The sequence below is a fragment of the Pseudophryne corroboree genome, unplaced genomic scaffold, assembly GCF_028390025.1.
Source record: "Pseudophryne corroboree isolate aPseCor3 unplaced genomic scaffold, aPseCor3.hap2 scaffold_1007, whole genome shotgun sequence".
Taxonomy (NCBI): Eukaryota; Metazoa; Chordata; class Amphibia; order Anura; family Myobatrachidae; genus Pseudophryne; species Pseudophryne corroboree.
In genome coordinates, this window is record NW_026967634.1 from 156,662 (window position 1) to 173,345 (window position 16,684).

At 48.1% G+C, this 16,684-nt stretch overlaps 12 non-coding genes and 1 pseudogene across 12 annotated transcripts; all 13 read right to left on the reverse strand.

Annotated features, from left to right (window-relative positions):
• Positions 1–6: 6 nt before the first annotated feature.
• Positions 7–170, reverse strand: LOC134987526 (U1 spliceosomal RNA). Its single transcript, XR_010193157.1, has one exon. It is a non-coding gene; the product is annotated as a U1 spliceosomal RNA (small nuclear RNA).
• Positions 171–841: 671 nt separating this feature from the next.
• LOC134987543 (U1 spliceosomal RNA) lies at positions 842–1,004 on the reverse strand. Its single transcript, XR_010193172.1, has one exon. It is a non-coding gene; the product is annotated as a U1 spliceosomal RNA (small nuclear RNA).
• A 152-nt stretch (positions 1,005–1,156) lies between these two features.
• On the reverse strand, positions 1,157–1,320 carry LOC134987532 (U1 spliceosomal RNA). Its single transcript, XR_010193161.1, has one exon. It is a non-coding gene; the product is annotated as a U1 spliceosomal RNA (small nuclear RNA).
• Positions 1,321–1,991: 671 nt separating this feature from the next.
• On the reverse strand, positions 1,992–2,154 carry LOC134987541 (U1 spliceosomal RNA). Its single transcript, XR_010193170.1, has one exon. It is a non-coding gene; the product is annotated as a U1 spliceosomal RNA (small nuclear RNA).
• Positions 2,155–2,306: 152 nt separating this feature from the next.
• On the reverse strand, positions 2,307–2,470 carry LOC134987521 (U1 spliceosomal RNA). Its single transcript, XR_010193151.1, has one exon. It is a non-coding gene; the product is annotated as a U1 spliceosomal RNA (small nuclear RNA).
• A 671-nt stretch (positions 2,471–3,141) lies between these two features.
• Positions 3,142–3,304, reverse strand: LOC134987544 (U1 spliceosomal RNA). Its single transcript, XR_010193173.1, has one exon. It is a non-coding gene; the product is annotated as a U1 spliceosomal RNA (small nuclear RNA).
• Positions 3,305–3,456: 152 nt separating this feature from the next.
• On the reverse strand, positions 3,457–3,620 carry LOC134987533 (U1 spliceosomal RNA). Its single transcript, XR_010193162.1, has one exon. It is a non-coding gene; the product is annotated as a U1 spliceosomal RNA (small nuclear RNA).
• A 671-nt stretch (positions 3,621–4,291) lies between these two features.
• On the reverse strand, positions 4,292–4,454 carry LOC134987536 (U1 spliceosomal RNA). The gene has a single exon (XR_010193166.1). It is a non-coding gene; the product is annotated as a U1 spliceosomal RNA (small nuclear RNA).
• A 151-nt stretch (positions 4,455–4,605) lies between these two features.
• On the reverse strand, positions 4,606–4,769 carry LOC134987522 (U1 spliceosomal RNA). Its single transcript, XR_010193153.1, has one exon. It is a non-coding gene; the product is annotated as a U1 spliceosomal RNA (small nuclear RNA).
• A 671-nt stretch (positions 4,770–5,440) lies between these two features.
• LOC134987547 (U1 spliceosomal RNA) lies at positions 5,441–5,603 on the reverse strand. Its single transcript, XR_010193175.1, has one exon. It is a non-coding gene; the product is annotated as a U1 spliceosomal RNA (small nuclear RNA).
• A 152-nt stretch (positions 5,604–5,755) lies between these two features.
• On the reverse strand, positions 5,756–5,919 carry LOC134987523 (U1 spliceosomal RNA). Its single transcript, XR_010193154.1, has one exon. It is a non-coding gene; the product is annotated as a U1 spliceosomal RNA (small nuclear RNA).
• Positions 5,920–6,612: 693 nt separating this feature from the next.
• Positions 6,613–6,754, reverse strand: LOC134987545 (U1 spliceosomal RNA; annotated as a pseudogene).
• Positions 6,755–6,906: 152 nt separating this feature from the next.
• Positions 6,907–7,070, reverse strand: LOC134987524 (U1 spliceosomal RNA). The gene has a single exon (XR_010193155.1). It is a non-coding gene; the product is annotated as a U1 spliceosomal RNA (small nuclear RNA).
• Between the last annotated feature and the right edge of the window lie 9,614 nt (positions 7,071–16,684).

Below are 16,684 nucleotides of genomic sequence, written 5' to 3' on the forward strand. Positions count from 1 at the left end.
GCTGACCAGAGGAAAGCACAAACACAGTCCCCCACTACCACAAATAATGCAGTCGAGTTTCCCACATTTGGGGAAATCACAGGGGTCAGCATACATAGAATGCAATGAATGAACCTCACCCTGGGAGAACAATCTTCATGACCATGGTATCTCCTATGCAAAATAAGTATGATTTGGGATAGGGCTGGGGAGGGCCGCTGCTCAGGCACATCTCTGTCAAGTAAAGGAGATTCAACTGAGGCAGCACAAGGGAACTCTCATCTGGGGACAACAACTGCAGGGAGAACACATATTTTCAGATGAACATGGGAGGGCAGAAGGCTGCCTAATACTGAAGCACCCCCAAACAACAAACCAAATGCAACAACTAGTACAAGCATTCCTGGGGGAAGGCCTGCAGCAGATGGATTTGCATATGGTGATGTCATCCAAGCAGTGGGTCAAAGTTGGCTTCAACCCTCGTCTGCATATGAAAAGAGAAAAGGGGTGTGCAGGGCATGGCGGCCTTTTGCGGCGCTTGGATGACCCCTAGTTCGCATTAAACACCTCCACCCTCCTTCGGTGTGGGGCTCATGAGTGCTATGCCCCAGCCCCTTAAGCATTCAAGCTGATTTCTTGCAGCAGCTGGGCACTGTAACAGCTCCAGAGCTCCTCTGTAAGGCAAGTAAAAGGGTGTGGGCCCTGCAGCACTACCTGTAGTTCGCATTGTGCGTTGGAATGCACAAAGTAAGCAGACGGGAAAAGTCAGGATAGTGCGCAAGGGCATAGAAGGGAGCGGCTCAAGAAAAGAGAAGTGGAAACAGACAGCAAACTAGGCTGGAGAGAGACCTGAGACAAAGAGATCTGAATTATACGAGAGCCGACCAGGGGAAACACAAATTATGCAGTCAAGTGTCCCACATTTGGGGAAATCGCAGGAGCAACACACCCAGAGTGCAATGGGTAAGCCTTGCCCTGGGAGAAGCACCTTCATGATCATAGTATCTCACTTGGCAGGTAAGTAGGAGTTGGGCTAGAGCTGGGGAGGGTCGCTGCTCGGGCACCCCCCTGTCAAGTGAAGGAGATCCAACTGAGACAGCACAAGAGAACTCTCAAAAGAAGAACAAGGCTAGAGGAAGATCTGAGGCAAAGAAATCTGACTTTTACCAGAGCTGACCAGAGAAAAGCACAAACACAGTCCCCCACTACCACAAATAATGCAGTCGAGTTTCCCACATTTGGGGAAATCACAGGGGTCAGCATACCCAGAATGCAATGAATGAACCTCACCCTGGGAGAACAATCTTCATGACCATGGTATCTATTATGCAAAATAAGTATGATTTGGGATAGGGCTGGGGAGGGCCGCTGCTCAGGCATATCTCTGTCAAGTAAAGGAGATTCAACTGAGGCAGCACAAGGGAACTCTCATCTGGGGACAACAACTGCAGGGAGAACACATATTTTCAGATGAACATGGGAGGGCAGAAGGCTGCGTAATACTGAAGCACCCCCAAACAACAAACCAAATGCAACAACTAGTGCAAGCATTCCTGGGGGAGGGCCTGCAGCAGATGGATTTGCATATGGTGATGTCATCCAAGCAGTGGGTCAAAGTTGGCTTCAACCCTCGTCTGCATATGAAAAGAGAAAAGGGGCGTGCAGGGCATGGCGGCCTTTTGCGGCGCTTGGATGACCCCTAGTTCGCATTAAACACCTCCACTCTCCTTCGGTGTGGGGCTCATGTTGGCTATGCCCCAGCCCCTTAAGCATTCAAGCTGATTTCTTGCAGCAGCTGGGCACTGTAACAGCTCCAGAGCTGCTTTGTAAGGCAAGTAAAAGGGTGTGGGCCCTGCAGCACTACCTGTAGTTTGCATTGTGCATTGGAAGGCACAAAGTAAGCAGACGGGAGACGTCAGGATAGTGCGCAAGGGCATAGAAGGGAGCGGCTCAAGAAAAGAGAAGTGGAAACAGACAGCAAACTAGGCTGGAGAGAGACCTGAGACAAAGAGATCTGAATTATACGAGAGCCGACCAAGGGAAACAAAAATTATGCAGTCAAGTTTCCCACATTTGGGGAAATCGCAGTAGCAGCACACCCAGAGTGCAATGGGTGAGCTTTGCCCTGGGAGAAGCACCTTCATGATCATAGTATCTCACCTGGCAGGTAAGTAGGAGTTGGGCTAGAGCTGGGGAGGGTCACTGCTCGGGCACCCCCCTGTCAAGTGAAGGAGATTCAACTGAGGCAGCGCAAGGGAACTCTCGAAAGAAGAACAAGGCTAGAGGAAGATCTGAGACAAAGAAATCTGACTTTTACCAGAGCTGACCAGAGGAAAGCACAAACACAGTCCCCCACTACCACAAATAATGCAGTCGAGTTTCCCACATTTGGGGAAATCACAGGGGTCAGCATACCCAGAATGCAATGAATGAACCTCACCCTGGGAGAACAATCTTCATGACCATGGTATCTCCTATGCAAAATAAGTATGATTTGGGATAGGGCTGGGGAGGGCCGCTGCTCAGGCACATCTCTGTCAAGTAAAGGAGATTCAACTGAGGCAGCACAAGGGAACTCTCATCTGGGGACAACAACTGCAGGGAGAACACATATTTTCAGATGAACATGGGAGGGCAGAAGGCTGCCTAATACTGAAGCACCCCCAAACAACAAACCAAATGCAACAACTAGTGCAAGCATTCCTGGGGGAAGGCCTGCAGCAGATGGATTTGCATATGGTTCTGTCATCCAAGCAGTGGGTCAAAGTTGGCTTCAACCCTCGTCTGCATATGAAAAGAGAAAAGGGGCGTGCAGGGCATGGCGGCCTTTTGCGGCGCTTGGATGACCCCTAGTTCGCATTAAACACCTCCACCCTCCTTCGGTGTGGGGCTCATGTTGGCTATGCCCCAGCCCCTTAAGCATTCAAGCTGATTTCTTGCAGCAGCTGGGCACTGTAACAGCTCCAGAGCTGCTCTGTAAGGCAAGTAAAAGGGTGTGGGCCCTGCAGCACTACCTGTAGTTCGCATTGTGCGTTGGAATGCACAAAGTAAGCAGACGGGAGAAGTCAGGATAGTGCGCAAGGGCATAGAAGGGAGCGGCTCAAGAAAAGAGAAGTGGAAACAGACAGCAAACTAGGCTGGAGAGAGACCTGAGACAAAGAGATCTGAATTATACGAGAGCCGACCAGGGGAAACACAAATTATGCAGTCAAGTGTCCCACATTTGGGGAAATCGCAGGAGCAACACACCCAGAGTGCAATGGGTAAGCCTTGCCCTGGGAGAAGCACCTTCATGATCATAGTATCTCACTTGGCAGGTAAGTAGGAGTTGGGCTAGAGCTGGGGAGGGTCGCTGCTCGGGCACCCCCCTGTCAAGTGAAGGAGATCCAACTGAGACAGCACAAGAGAACTCTCAAAAGAAGAACAAGGCTAGAGGAAGATCTGAGGCAAAGAAATCTGACTTTTACCAGAGCTGACCAGAGAAAAGCACAAACACAGTCCCCCACTACCACAAATAATGCAGTCGAGTTTCCCACATTTGGGGAAATCACAGGGGTCAGCATACCCAGAATGCAATGAATGAACCTCACCCTGGGAGAACAATCTTCATGACCATGGTATCTATTATGCAAAATAAGTATGATTTGGGATAGGGCTGGGGAGGGCCGCTGCTCAGGCACATCTCTGTCAAGTAAAGGAGATTCAACTGAGGCAGCACAAGGGAACTCTCATCTGGGGACAACAACTGCAGGGAGAACACATATTTTCAGATGAACATGGGAGGGCAGAAGGCTGCGTAATACTGAAGCACCCCCAAACAACAAACCAAATGCAACAACTAGTGCAAGCATTCCTGGGGGAGGGCCTGCAGCAGATGGATTTGCATATGGTGATGTCATCCAAGCAGTGGGTCAAAGTTGGCTTCAACCCTCGTCTGCATATGAAAAGAGAAAAGGGGCGTGCAGGGCATGGCGGCCTTTTGCGGCGCTTGGATGACCCCTAGTTCGCATTAAACACCTCCACCCTCCTTCGGTGTGGGGCTCATGTTGGCTATGCCCCAGCCCCTTAAGCATTCAAGCTGATTTCTTGCAGCAGCTGGGCACTGTAACAGCTCCAGAGCTGCTTTGTAAGGCAAGTAAAAGGGTGTGGGCCCTGCAGCACTACCTGTAGTTTGCATTGTGCATTGGAAGGCACAAAGTAAGCAGACGGGAGACGTCAAGATAGTGCGCAAGGGCATAGAAGGGAGCGGCTCAAGAAAAGAGAAGTGGAAACAGACAGCAAACTAGGCTGGAGAGAGACCTGAGACAAAGAGATCTGAATTATACGAGAGCCGACCAAGGGAAACAAAAATTATGCAGTCAAGTTTCCCACATTTGGGGAAATCGCAGGAGCAGCACACCCAGAGTGCAATGGGTGAGCTTTGCCCTGGGAGAAGCACCTTCATGATCATAGTATCTCACCTGGCAGGTAAGTAGGAGTTGGGCTAGAGCTGGGGAGGGTCACTGCTCGGGCACCCCCTGTCAAGTGAAGGAGATCCAACTGAGGCAGCGCAAGGGAACTCTCGAAAGAAGAACAAGGCTAGAGGAAGATCTGAGACAAAGAAATCTGACTTTTACCAGAGCTGACCAGAGGAAAGCACAAACACAGTCCCCCACTACCACAAATAATGCAGTCGAGTTTCCCACATTTGGGGAAATCACAGGGGTCAGCATACCCAGAATGCAATGAATGAACCTCACCCTGGGAGAACAATCTTCATGACCATGGTATCTCCTATGCAAAATAAGTATGATTTGGGATAGGGCTGGGGAGGGCCGCTGCTCAGGCACATCTCTGTCAAGTAAAGGAGATTCAACTGAGGCAGCACAAGGGAACTCTCATCTGGGGACAACAACTGCAGGGAGAACACATATTTTCAGATGAACATGGGAGGGCAGAAGGCTGCCTAATACTGAAGCACCCCCAAACAACAAACCAAATGCAACAACTAGTGCAAGCATTCCTGGGGGAAGGCCTGCAGCAGATGGATTTGCATATGGTTCTGTCATCCAAGCAGTGGGTCAAAGTTGGCTACAACCCTCGTCTGCATATGAAAAGAGAAAAGGGGCGTGCAGGGCATGGCGGCCTTTTGCGGCGCTTGGATGACCCCTAGTTCGCATTAAACACCTCCACCCTCCTTCGGTGTGGGGCTCATGTTGGCTATGCCCCAGCCCCTTAAGCATTCAAGCTGATTTCTTGCAGCAGCTGGGCACTGTAACAGCTCCAGAGCTGCTCTGTAAGGCAAGTAAAAGGGTGTGGGCCCTGCAGCACTACCTGTAGTTCGCATTGTGCGTTGGAATGCACAAAGTAAGCAGACGGGAGAAGTCAGGATAGTGCGCAAGGGCATAGAAGGGAGCGGCTCAAGAAAAGAGAAGTGGAAACAGACAGCAAACTAGGCTGGAGAGAGACCTGAGACAAAGAGATCTGAATTATACGAGAGCCGACCAGGGGAAACACAAATTATGCAGTCAAGTGTCCCACATTTGGGGAAATCGCAGGAGCAACACACCCAGAGAGCAATGGGTGAGCCTTGCCCTGGGAGAAGCACCTTCATGATCATAGTATTTAACCTGGCAGGTAAGTAGGAGTTGGGCTAGAACTGGGGAGGGTCGCTGCTCGGGCACCCCCCTGTCAAGTGAAGGAGATCCAACTGAGACAGCACAAGAGAACTCTCAAAAGAAGAACAAGGCTAGAGGAATATCTGAGACAAAGAAATCTGACTTTTACCAGAGCTGACCAGAGGAAAGCACAAACACAGTCCCCCACTACCACAAATAATGCAGTCGAGTTTCCCACATTTGGGGAAATCACAGGGGTCAGCATACCCAGAATGCAATGAATGAACCTCACCCTGGGAGAACAATCTTCATGACCATGGTATCTCCTATGCAAAATAAGTATGATTTGGGATAGGGCTGGGGAGGGCCGCTGCTCAGGCACATCTCTGTCAAGTAAAGGAGATTCAACTGAGGCAGCACAAGGGAACTCTCATCTGGGGACAACAACTGCAGGGAGAACACATATTTTCAGATGAACATGGGAGGGCAGAAGGCTGCCTAATACTGAAGCACCCCCAAACAACAAACCAAATGCAACAACTAGTACAAGCATTCCTGGGGGAAGGCCTGCAGCAGATGGATTTGCATATGGTGATGTCATCCAAGCAGTGGGTCAAAGTTGGCTTCAACCCTCGTCTGCATATGAAAAGAGAAAAGGGGTGTGCAGGGCATGGCGGCCTTTTGCGGCGCTTGGATGACCCCTAGTTCGCATTAAACACCTCCACCCTCCTTCGGTGTGGGGCTCATGAGTGCTATGCCCCAGCCCCTTAAGCATTCAAGCTGATTTCTTGCAGCAGCTTGGGCACTGTAACAGCTCCAGAGCTCCTCTGTAAGGCAAGTAAAAGGGTGTGGGCCCTGCAGCACTACCTGTAGTTCGCATTGTGCGTTGGAATGCACAAAGTAAGCAGACGGGAAAAGTCAGGATAGTGCGCAAGGGCATAGAAGGGAGCGGCTCAAGAAAAGAGAAGTGGAAACAGAGAGCAAACTAGGCTGGAGAGAGACCTGAGACAAAGAGATCTGAATTATCTCAGAGCCGACCAGGGGAAACACAAATTATGCAGTCAAGTGTCCCACATTTGGGGAAATCGCAGGAGCAACACACCCAGAGTGCAATGGGTAAGCCTTGCCCTGGGAGAAGCACCTTCATGATCATAGTATCTCACTTGGCAGGTAAGTAGGAGTTGGGCTAGAGCTGGGGAGGGTCGCTGCTCGGGCACCCCCCTGTCAAGTGAAGGAGATCCAACTGAGACAGCACAAGAGAACTCTCAAAAGAAGAACAAGGCTAGAGGAAGATCTGAGGCAAAGAAATCTGACTTTTACCAGAGCTGACCAGAGAAAAGCACAAACACAGTCCCCCACTACCACAAATAATGCAGTCGAGTTTCCCACATTTGGGGAAATCACAGGGGTCAGCATACCCAGAATGCAATGAATGAACCTCACCCTGGGAGAACAATCTTCATGACCATGGTATCTCCTATGCAAAATAAGTATGATTTGGGATAGGGCTGGGGAGGGCCGCTGCTCAGGCACATCTCTGTCAAGTAAAGGAGATTCAACTGAGGCAGCACAAGGGAACTCTCATCTGGGGACAACAACTGCAGGGAGAACACATATTTTCAGATGAACATGGGAGGGCAGAAGGCTGCCTAATACTGAAGCACCCCCAAACAACAAACCAAATGCAACAACTAGTACAAGCATTCCTGGGGGAAGGCCTGCAGCAGATGGATTTGCATATGGTGATGTCATCCAAGCAGTGGGCCAAAGTTGGCTGGAACCCTCATCTGCACATGAAAAGAGAAAAGGGGTATGCAGGGCATGGCGGCCTTTTGCATTGTGCGTTGGAATGCACAAAGTAAGCAGACGAGAGAAGTCAGGATAGTGCGCAAGGGCATAGAAGGGAGCGGCTCAAGAAAAGAGAAGTGGAAACAGACAGCAAACTAGGCTGGAGAGAGACCTGAGACAAAGAGATCTGAATTATACGAGAGCCGACCAAGTTCAATCCCACCCAGGAACGTAATTGACCTTGTTATCAGATTTTGGTGATCTTTAAGTAGACAAGTCAAAATTTCAAACCCCCTCTTATGGTGTAGGGTACCTGGCCTTCTCTGATGTAATCAGAGTTAGATTTGATTCAGTGATTTTATAAAAACAGCTAGGAAGCACAATTTAGCAGTGGGTTGCAGAGAAAAAGAAATATGCTGGCAAAAAAATCCAATTGAGTGATTAAACAGCTCTTCATTTTCTGGCTTTATTTTTATGCTAACAAATTTGTTCTCCTGAAAAGTGTCCACAAAGCCAAGTCTCTGATTAACACCTTTGTAAGGATGGTTTTTCACCTATTACTAAATTAAACTTGCTTCATTGGAAAGGCAGCAAGATGCATCCTCATTTCAATGTCTACTGAAATAATACGGGTTGACACCAGGAAACATTAACGCCACTGCATCCTTGCTGCTTTCTCATGTGGAAGTCTGTTTAATGTGAAAACAAGGTGATATCTAATTAGCACACAGGTAAGGAATTAAGAAAATCTTTATTTAAGGGTGAAGATGTTGCTAACAAAATCGTTGCCCCAATGCATCATTGAAATTCAAGCTGAAAAGATGATTTTAATATATCACTTGTACATTTTGTATTGCTCTTCTGGTGACAATGTAGTTTGTTTTTGTCAATTACCATTTTAATAATAGGGTAAAGAAAATTAAGTGGATTTTTGAAAGAAAACAATACTGTCAATATACTATTAAAACAAATTAAAATGGTAAAAGTTATTGTACTTTAAGTAAAAATAAAAGAACCAAAATATCAATCCCAGTTTTGGATTACTTTAATTAACAAAAAAAAAATGCATATAGCAAAGGATAGTTTCAATCTGCCTACCTCTGGGTTATGGGCCCAGCATGCTTCCATTGCAGTACTCTGCTGCACATGTAAGTGCAAGAGAACCTGAAGCACTCACTCATCATGGAAAAGTACCAATGTGTTTCTTCGTTGGTTGGTGGAAGAAACATCTTACAAAAACTCTCCAGATTATTGACTTTTTAAAGTTTTTCTAGGAAACGTTCTAGATAAATGCTTATTAGCCTTTGTCAGTATGTACTTTTTGCAAAGTGTCTCTGTGGCGCAATCGGTTAGTGTGTTCGGCTATTAACCAAAAGGTTGGTGGTTCAATCCCACCCAGGGACGTAATTGACCTTTTGATCAGATTTTGGTGATCTTTAAGTAGACAAGTCAAAATTTCAAACCCCCTGTTATGGTGTAGGGTACCTGGCCTTCTCTGATGTAATCAGAGTTAGATTTGATTCAGTGATTTTATAAAAACAGCTAGGAAGCACAATTTAGCAGTGGGTTGCAGAGAAAAAGAAATATGCTGGCAAAAAAATCCAATTGAGTGATTAATAGAGATGAGCGGGTTCGGTTCCTCGGAATCCGAACCCGCCCGAACTTCAGCTTTTTTTACACGGATCCGAGCGACTCGGATCTTCCCGCCTTGCTCGGTTAACCCGAGCGCGCCCGAACGTCATCATGACGCTGTCGGATTCTCGCGAGGCTCGGATTCTATCGCGAGACTCGGATTCTATATAAGGAGCCGCGCGTCGCCGCCATTTTCACACGTGCATTTAGATTGATAGGGAGAGGACGTGGCTGGCGTCCTCTCCATTTAGATTAGAAGAGAGAGAGTGAGATTGAGACAGAGACACTTGATTTACTGGAGCTTAGGAGTACTAGAGAGTGCAGAGTTTACTAGTGACTGACCACTGACCAGTGACCACCAGTGCAGTTTTATTTAATATAATCCGTTCTCTGCCTGAAAAAAAACGATACACAGTGACTCAGTCACATACCATATCTGTGCTCAGCCCAGTGTGCTGCATCATCTATGTATAATATCTGACTGTGCTCACACAGCTTAATTGTGGGGGAGACTGGGGAGCAGTTATAGGTTATAGCAGGAGCCAGGAGTACATACATATTATTAAAATTAAACAGTGCACACTTTTGCTGCAGGCAGGAGTGCCACTGCCAGTGTGACTGACCAGTGACCTGACCACACTGACCACCAGTATAGTATACTATATTGTGATTGCCTGAAAAAGTTAAACACTCGTCGTGTGACTTGTGTGGTGTTTTTTTATTCTATAAAAAACTCATTCTGCTGACAGACAGTGTCCAGCAGGTCCGTCATTATATAATATATACCTGTCCGGCTGCAGTAGTGATATATATATATTTTTTATATCATTATTTATCATCCAGTCGCAGCAGACACAGTACGGTAGTTCACGGCTGTAGCTACCTCTGTGTCGGCACTCGGCAGTCCATCCATAATTGTATACCACCTACCCGTGGTTTTTTTTTCTTTCTTCTTTATACATACTACATCTCATTATCAACCAGTCTATATTAGCAGCAGACACAGTACAGTACGGTAGTCCACGGCTGTAGCTACCTCTGTGTCGGCACTCGGCAGTCCGTCCATAATTGTATACCACCTACCCGTGGTTTTTTTTTCTTTCTTCTTTATACATACTACATCTCATTATCATCCAGTCTATATTAGCAGCAGACACAGTACAGTACGGTAGTCCACGGCTGTAGCTACCTCTGTGTCGGCACTCGGCAGTCCGTCCATAATTGTATACCACCTACCCGTGGTTTTTTTTTCTTTCTTCTTTATACATACTACATCTCATTATCAACCAGTCTATATTAGCAGCAGACACAGTACAGTACGGTAGTCCACGGCTGTAGCTACCTCTGTGTCGGCACTCGGCAGTCCATCCATAATTGTATACCACCTACCCGTGGTTTTTTTTTCTTTCTTCTTTATACATACTACATCTCATTATCAACCAGTCTATATTAGCAGCAGACACAGTACAGTACGGTAGTCCACGGCTGTAGCTACCTCTGTGTCGGCACTCGGCAGTCCATCCATAATTGTATACCACCTACCCGTGGTTTTTTTTTCTTTCTTCTTTATACATACTACATCTCATTATCATCCAGTCTATATTAGCAGCAGACACAGTACAGTACGGTAGTCCACGGCTGTAGCTACCTCTGTGTCGGCACTCGGCAGTCCATCCATAATTGTATACTAGTATCCATCCATCTCCATTGTTTACCTGAGGTGCCTTTTAGTTGTGCCTATTAAAATATGGAGAACAAAAATGTTGAGGTTCCAAAATTAGGGAAAGATCAAGATCCACTTCCACCTCGTGCTGAAGCTGCTGCCACTAGTCATGGCCGAGACGATGAAATGCCAGCAACGTCGTCTGCCAAGGCCGATGCCCAATGTCATAGTACAGAGCATGTCAAATCCAAAACACCAAATATCAGTAAAAAAAGGACTCCAAAACCTAAAATAAAATTGTCGGAGGAGAAGCGTAAACTTGCCAATATGCCATTTACCACACGGAGTGGCAAGGAACGGCTGAGGCCCTGGCCTATGTTCATGGCTAGTGGTTCAGCTTCACATGAGGATGGAAGCACTCAGCCTCTCGCTAGAAAACTGAAAAGACTCAAGCTGGCAAAAGCACCGCAAAGAACTGTGCGTTCTTCGAAATCCCAAATCCACAAGGAGAGTCCAATTGTGTCGGTTGCGATGCCTGACCTTCCCAACACTGGACGTGAAGATCATGCGCCTTCCACCATTTGCACGCCCCCTGCAAGTGCTGGAAGGAGCACCCGCAGTCCAGTTCCTGATAGTCAGATTGAAGATGTCAGTGTTGAAGTACACCAGGATGAGGAGGATATGGGTGTTGCTGGCGCTGGGGAGGAAATTGACAAGGAGGATTCTGATGGTGAGGTGGTTTGTTTAAGTCAGGCACCCGGGGAGACACCTGTTGTCCGTGGGAGGAATATGGCCGTTGACATGCCTGGTGAAAATACCCAAAAAATCAGCTCTTCGGTGTGGAAGTATTTCACCAGAAATGCGGACAACATTTGTCAAGCCGTGTGTTCCCTTTGTCAAGCTGTAATAAGTAGGGGTAAGGACGTTAACCACCTCGGAACATCCTCCCTTATACGTCACCTGCAGCGCATTCATAATAAGTCAGTGACAAGTTCAAAAACTTTGGCCGACAGCGGAAGCAGTCCACTGACCAGTAAATCCCTTCCTCTTGTAACCAAGCTCACGCAAACCACCCCACCAACTCCCTCAGTGTCAATTTCCTCCTTCCCCAGGAATGCCAATAGTCCTGCAGGCCATGTCACTGGCAATTCTGACGAGTCCTCTCCTGCCTGGGATTCCTCCGATGCATCCTTGCGTGTAACGCCTACTGCTGCTGGCGCTGCTGTTGTTGCTGCTGGGAGTCGATGGTCATCCCAGAGGGGAAGTCGTAAGCCCACTTGTACTACTTCCAGTAAGCAATTGACTGTCCAACAGTTCTTTGCGAGGAAGATGAAATATCACAGCAGTCATCCTGCTGCAAAGCGGATAACTGAGGCCTTGACAACTATGTTGGTGTTAGACGTGCGTCCGGTATCCGCCGTTAGTTCACAGGGAACTAGACAATTTATTGAGGCAGTGTGCCCCCGTTACCAAATACCATCTAGGTTCCACTTCTCTAGGCAGGCGATACCGAGAATGTACACGGACGTCAGAAAAAGACTCACCAGTGTCCTAAAAAATGCAGTTGTACCCAATGTCCACTTAACCACGGACATGTGGACAAGTGGAGCAGGGCAGGGTCAGGACTATATGACTGTGACAGCCCACTGGGTAGATGTATGGACTCCCGCCGCAAGAACAGCAGCGGCGGCACCAGTAGCAGCATCTCGCAAACGCCAACTCTTTCCTAGGCAGGCTACGCTTTGTATCACCGCTTTCCAGAATACGCACACAGCTGAAAACCTCTTACGGCAACTGAGGAAGATCATCGCGGAATGGCTTACCCCAATTGGACTCTCCTGTGGATTTGTGGCATCGGACAACGCCAGCAATATTGTGTGTGCATTAAATATGGGCAAATTCCAGCACGTCCCATGTTTTGCACATACCTTGAATTTGGTGGTGCAGAATTTTTTAAAAAACGACAGGGGCGTGCAAGAGATGCTGTCGGTGGCCAGAAGAATTGCGGGACACTTTCGGCGTACAGGCACCACGTACAGAAGACTGGAGCACCACCAAAAACTACTGAACCTGCCCTGCCATCATCTGAAGCAAGAAGTGGTAACGAGGTGGAATTCAACCCTCTATATGCTTCAGAGGTTGGAGGAGCAGCAAAAGGCCATTCAAGCCTATACAATTGAGCACGATATAGGAGGTGGAATGCACCTGTCTCAAGTGCAGTGGAGAATGATTTCAACGTTGTGCAAGGTTCTGATGCCCTTTGAACTTGCCACACGTGAAGTCAGTTCAGACACTGCCAGCCTGAGTCAGGTCATTCCCCTCATCAGGCTTTTGCAGAAGAAGCTGGAGACATTGAAGGAGGAGCTAACACGGAGCGATTCCGCTAGGCATGTGGGACTTGTGGATGGAGCCCTTAATTCGCTTAACAAGGATTCACGGGTGGTCAATCTGTTGAAATCAGAGCACTACATTTTGGCCACCGTGCTCGATCCTAGATTTAAAACCTACCTTGGATCTCTCTTTCCGGCAGACACAAGTCTGCTGGGGTTGAAAGACCTGCTGGTGAGAAAATTGTCAAGTCAAGCGGAACGCGACCTGTCAACATCTCCTCCTTCACATTCTCCCGCAACTGGGGGTGCGAGGAAAAGGCTCAGAATTCCGAGCCCACCCGCTGGCGGTGATGCAGGGCAGTCTGGAGCGACTGCTGATGCTGACATCTGGTCCGGACTGAAGGACCTGACAACGATTACGGACATGTTGTCTACTGTCACTGCATATGATTCTCTCAACATTGAAAGAATGGTGGAGGATTATATGAGTGACCGCATCCAAGTAGGCACGTCACACAGTCCGTACTTATACTGGCAGGAAAAAGAGGCAATTTGGAGGCCCTTGCACAAACTGGCTTTATTCTACCTAAGTTGCCCTCCCACAAGTGTGTACTCCGAAAGAGTGTTTAGTGCCGCCGCTCACCTTGTCAGCAATCGGCGTACGAGGTTACATCCAGAAAATGTGGAGAAGATGATGTTCATTAAAATGAATTATAATCAACTCCTCCGGGGAGACATTGACCAGCAGCAATTGCCTCCACAAAGTACACAGGGAGCTGAGATGGTGGATTCCAGTGGGGACGAATTGATAATCTGTGAGGAGGGGGATGTACACGGTGATATATCGGAGGATGATGATGAGGTGGACATCTTGCCTCTGTAGAGCCAGTTTGTGCAAGGAGAGATTAATTGCTTCTTTTTTGGGGGGGGTCCAAACCAACCCGTCATATCAGTCACAGTCGTGTGGCAGACCCTGTCACTGAAATGATGGGTTGGTTAAAGTGTGCATGTCCTGTTTTGTTTATACAACATAAGGGTGGGTGGGAGGGCCCAAGGACAATTCCATCTTGCACCTCTTTTTTCTTTTATTTTTCTTTGCGTCATGTGCTGTTTGGGGAGGGTTTTTTGGAAGGGACATCCTGCGTGACACTGCAGTGCCACTCCTAGATGGGCCCGGTGTTTGTGTCGGCCACTAGGGTCGCTTATCTTACTCACACAGTCAGCTACCTCGTTGCGCCTCTTTTTTTCTTTGCGTCATGTGCTGTTTGGGGAGGGTTTTTTGGAAGGGACATCCTGCGTGACACTGCAGTGCCACTCCTAGATGGGCCCGGTGTTTGTGTCGGCCACTAGGGTCGCTTATCTTACTCACACAGTCAGCTACCTCATTGCGCCTCTTTTTTTCTTTGCGTCATGTGCTGTTTGGGGAGGGTTTTTTGGAAGGGACATCCTGCGTGACACTGCAGTGCCACTCCTAGATTGGCCCGGTGTTTGTGTCGGCCACTAGGGTCGCTTATCTTACTCACACAGTCAGCTACCTCATTGCGCCTCTTTTTTTCTTTGCGTCATGTGCTGTTTGGGGAGGGTTTTTTGGAAGGGACATCCTGCGTGACACTGCAGTGCCACTCCTAGATGGGCCCGGTGTTTGTGTCGGCCACTAGGGTCGCTTATCTTACTCACACAGTCAGCTACCTCATTGCGCCTCTTTTTTTCTTTGCGTCATGTGCTGTTTGGGGAGGGTTTTTTGGAAGGAACATCCTGCGTGACACTGCAGTGCCACTCCTAGATGGGCCCGGTGTTTGTGTCGGCCACTAGGGTCGCTTATCTTACTCACACAGTCAGCTACCTCATTGCGCCTCTTTTTTTCTTTGCGTCATGTGCTGTTTGGGGAGGGTTTTTTGGAAGGGACATCCTGCGTGACACTGCAGTGCCACTCCTAGATGGGCCCGGTGTTTGTGTCGGCCACTAGGGTCGCTTATCTTACTCACACAGCTACCTCATTGCGCCTCTTTTTTTCTTTGCGTCATGTGCTGTTTGGGGAGGGTTTTTTGGAAGGGACATCCTGCGTGACACTGCAGTGACACTCCTAGATGGGCCCGGTGTTTGTGTCGGCCACTAGGGTCGCTTATCTTACTCACACAGCTACCTCATTGCGCCTCTTTTTTTCTTTGCGTCATGTGCTGTTTGGGGAGGGTTTTTTGGAAGGGACATCCTGCGTGACACTGCAGTGCCACTCCTAGATGGGCCCGGTGTTTGTGTCGGCCACTAGGGTCGCTTATCTTACTCACACAGCGACCTCGGTGCAAATTTTAGGACTAAAAATAATATTGTGAGGTGTGAGGTATTCAGAATAGACTGAAAATGAGTGGAAATTATGGTTTTTGAGGTTAATAATACTTTGGGATCAAAATGACCCCCAAATTCTATGATTTAAGCTGTTTTGTAGGGTTTTTTGAAAAAAACACCCGAATCCAAAACACACCCGAATCCGACAAAAAAAATTCGGTGAGGTTTTGCCAAAACGCGGTCGAACCCAAAACACGGCCGCGGAACCGAACCCAAAACCAAAACACAAAACCCGAAAAATTTCCGGCGCTCATCTCTAGTGATTAAACAGCTCTTCATTTTCTGGCTTTACTTTTATGCTAACAAAGTTGTTCTCTGAAAAGTGTCCACAAAGCCAAGTCTCTGATTAACACCTTTGTAGGGATGGTTTTTCACCTATTACTAAATTAAACTTGCTTCATTGGAAAGGCAGCAAGAAACACTAGACTAATTGGAGGTGCGCCCTAAAGCAAATTACAATGTTAGGATTAGGGGGTTCGGAAAGACCTCTAGTGTATACTGTCACGATCCGGGTATCTGGACGCCATAACTTACCTTTCAGATGCCTCCTAAGGCTGGCTCAGCGCTCCAGGACCGGATCCCATCTGTTATTCTGATGTCCCCATTCCTGCCTCCTCTCCTGTCACTCTGAGACGCTGTCACAGCGGCGCCATGTTACATCTTGAATGGCATCTCCCGCGGCCTCCGCCGCCGTCCCTGAGTTTCTGCATGCAGGATGTCAGAGTGGCGCTTATGTCAGCCGCGGCCTCCGCTGTTGCCCGCGTGGTTCAAATGTGCACTCATCAGTCTGGCGTCTCCTGTTTACTGTGGCCGGCGCCGCCATTGCTGTTAAAGTTCCCACATGGATTATCAAACCAATCTTCCCTCCAAGTGTCTGCATGGGCGCAGCCATGTTGGATTCTGTCACCTGTTCATTTCCACCTATCCGATGTTTCCATTGTAATCTGCATAATTGCCTAGCCAATCCCTTCCTTGCTGCAGGTATAAGTATTCTGTGCCTGAGCAAGGAAGGCGTCAGTGATTTGGTTGTCAAACCTAGTTCCAGTTTGTCTCTCTCCCGTGGTTGTTTTCCAGGTTCCAGTTACCATCTCCAAACCTCCACTAAAGAGACCCGCTCTAGTCTACCACCTGCGGTGCAGCCTGACTCTCCAGTCCTCTGGGACTCATCTGTTTCCAGTTACAGATTTACCTGCTTCCAGCCTAGCTTCCGGCAGAGATCAGCTCTTCTTAAAGTGCCGGTATCATTTCCGCAGATTACCACTCACCACCGGCACTATTATTTCACCGCTCTCAAACTCCATATATCAATCATATTTCATCGCTCTCAAGCTTCATTTATTATTTGGCTGGTT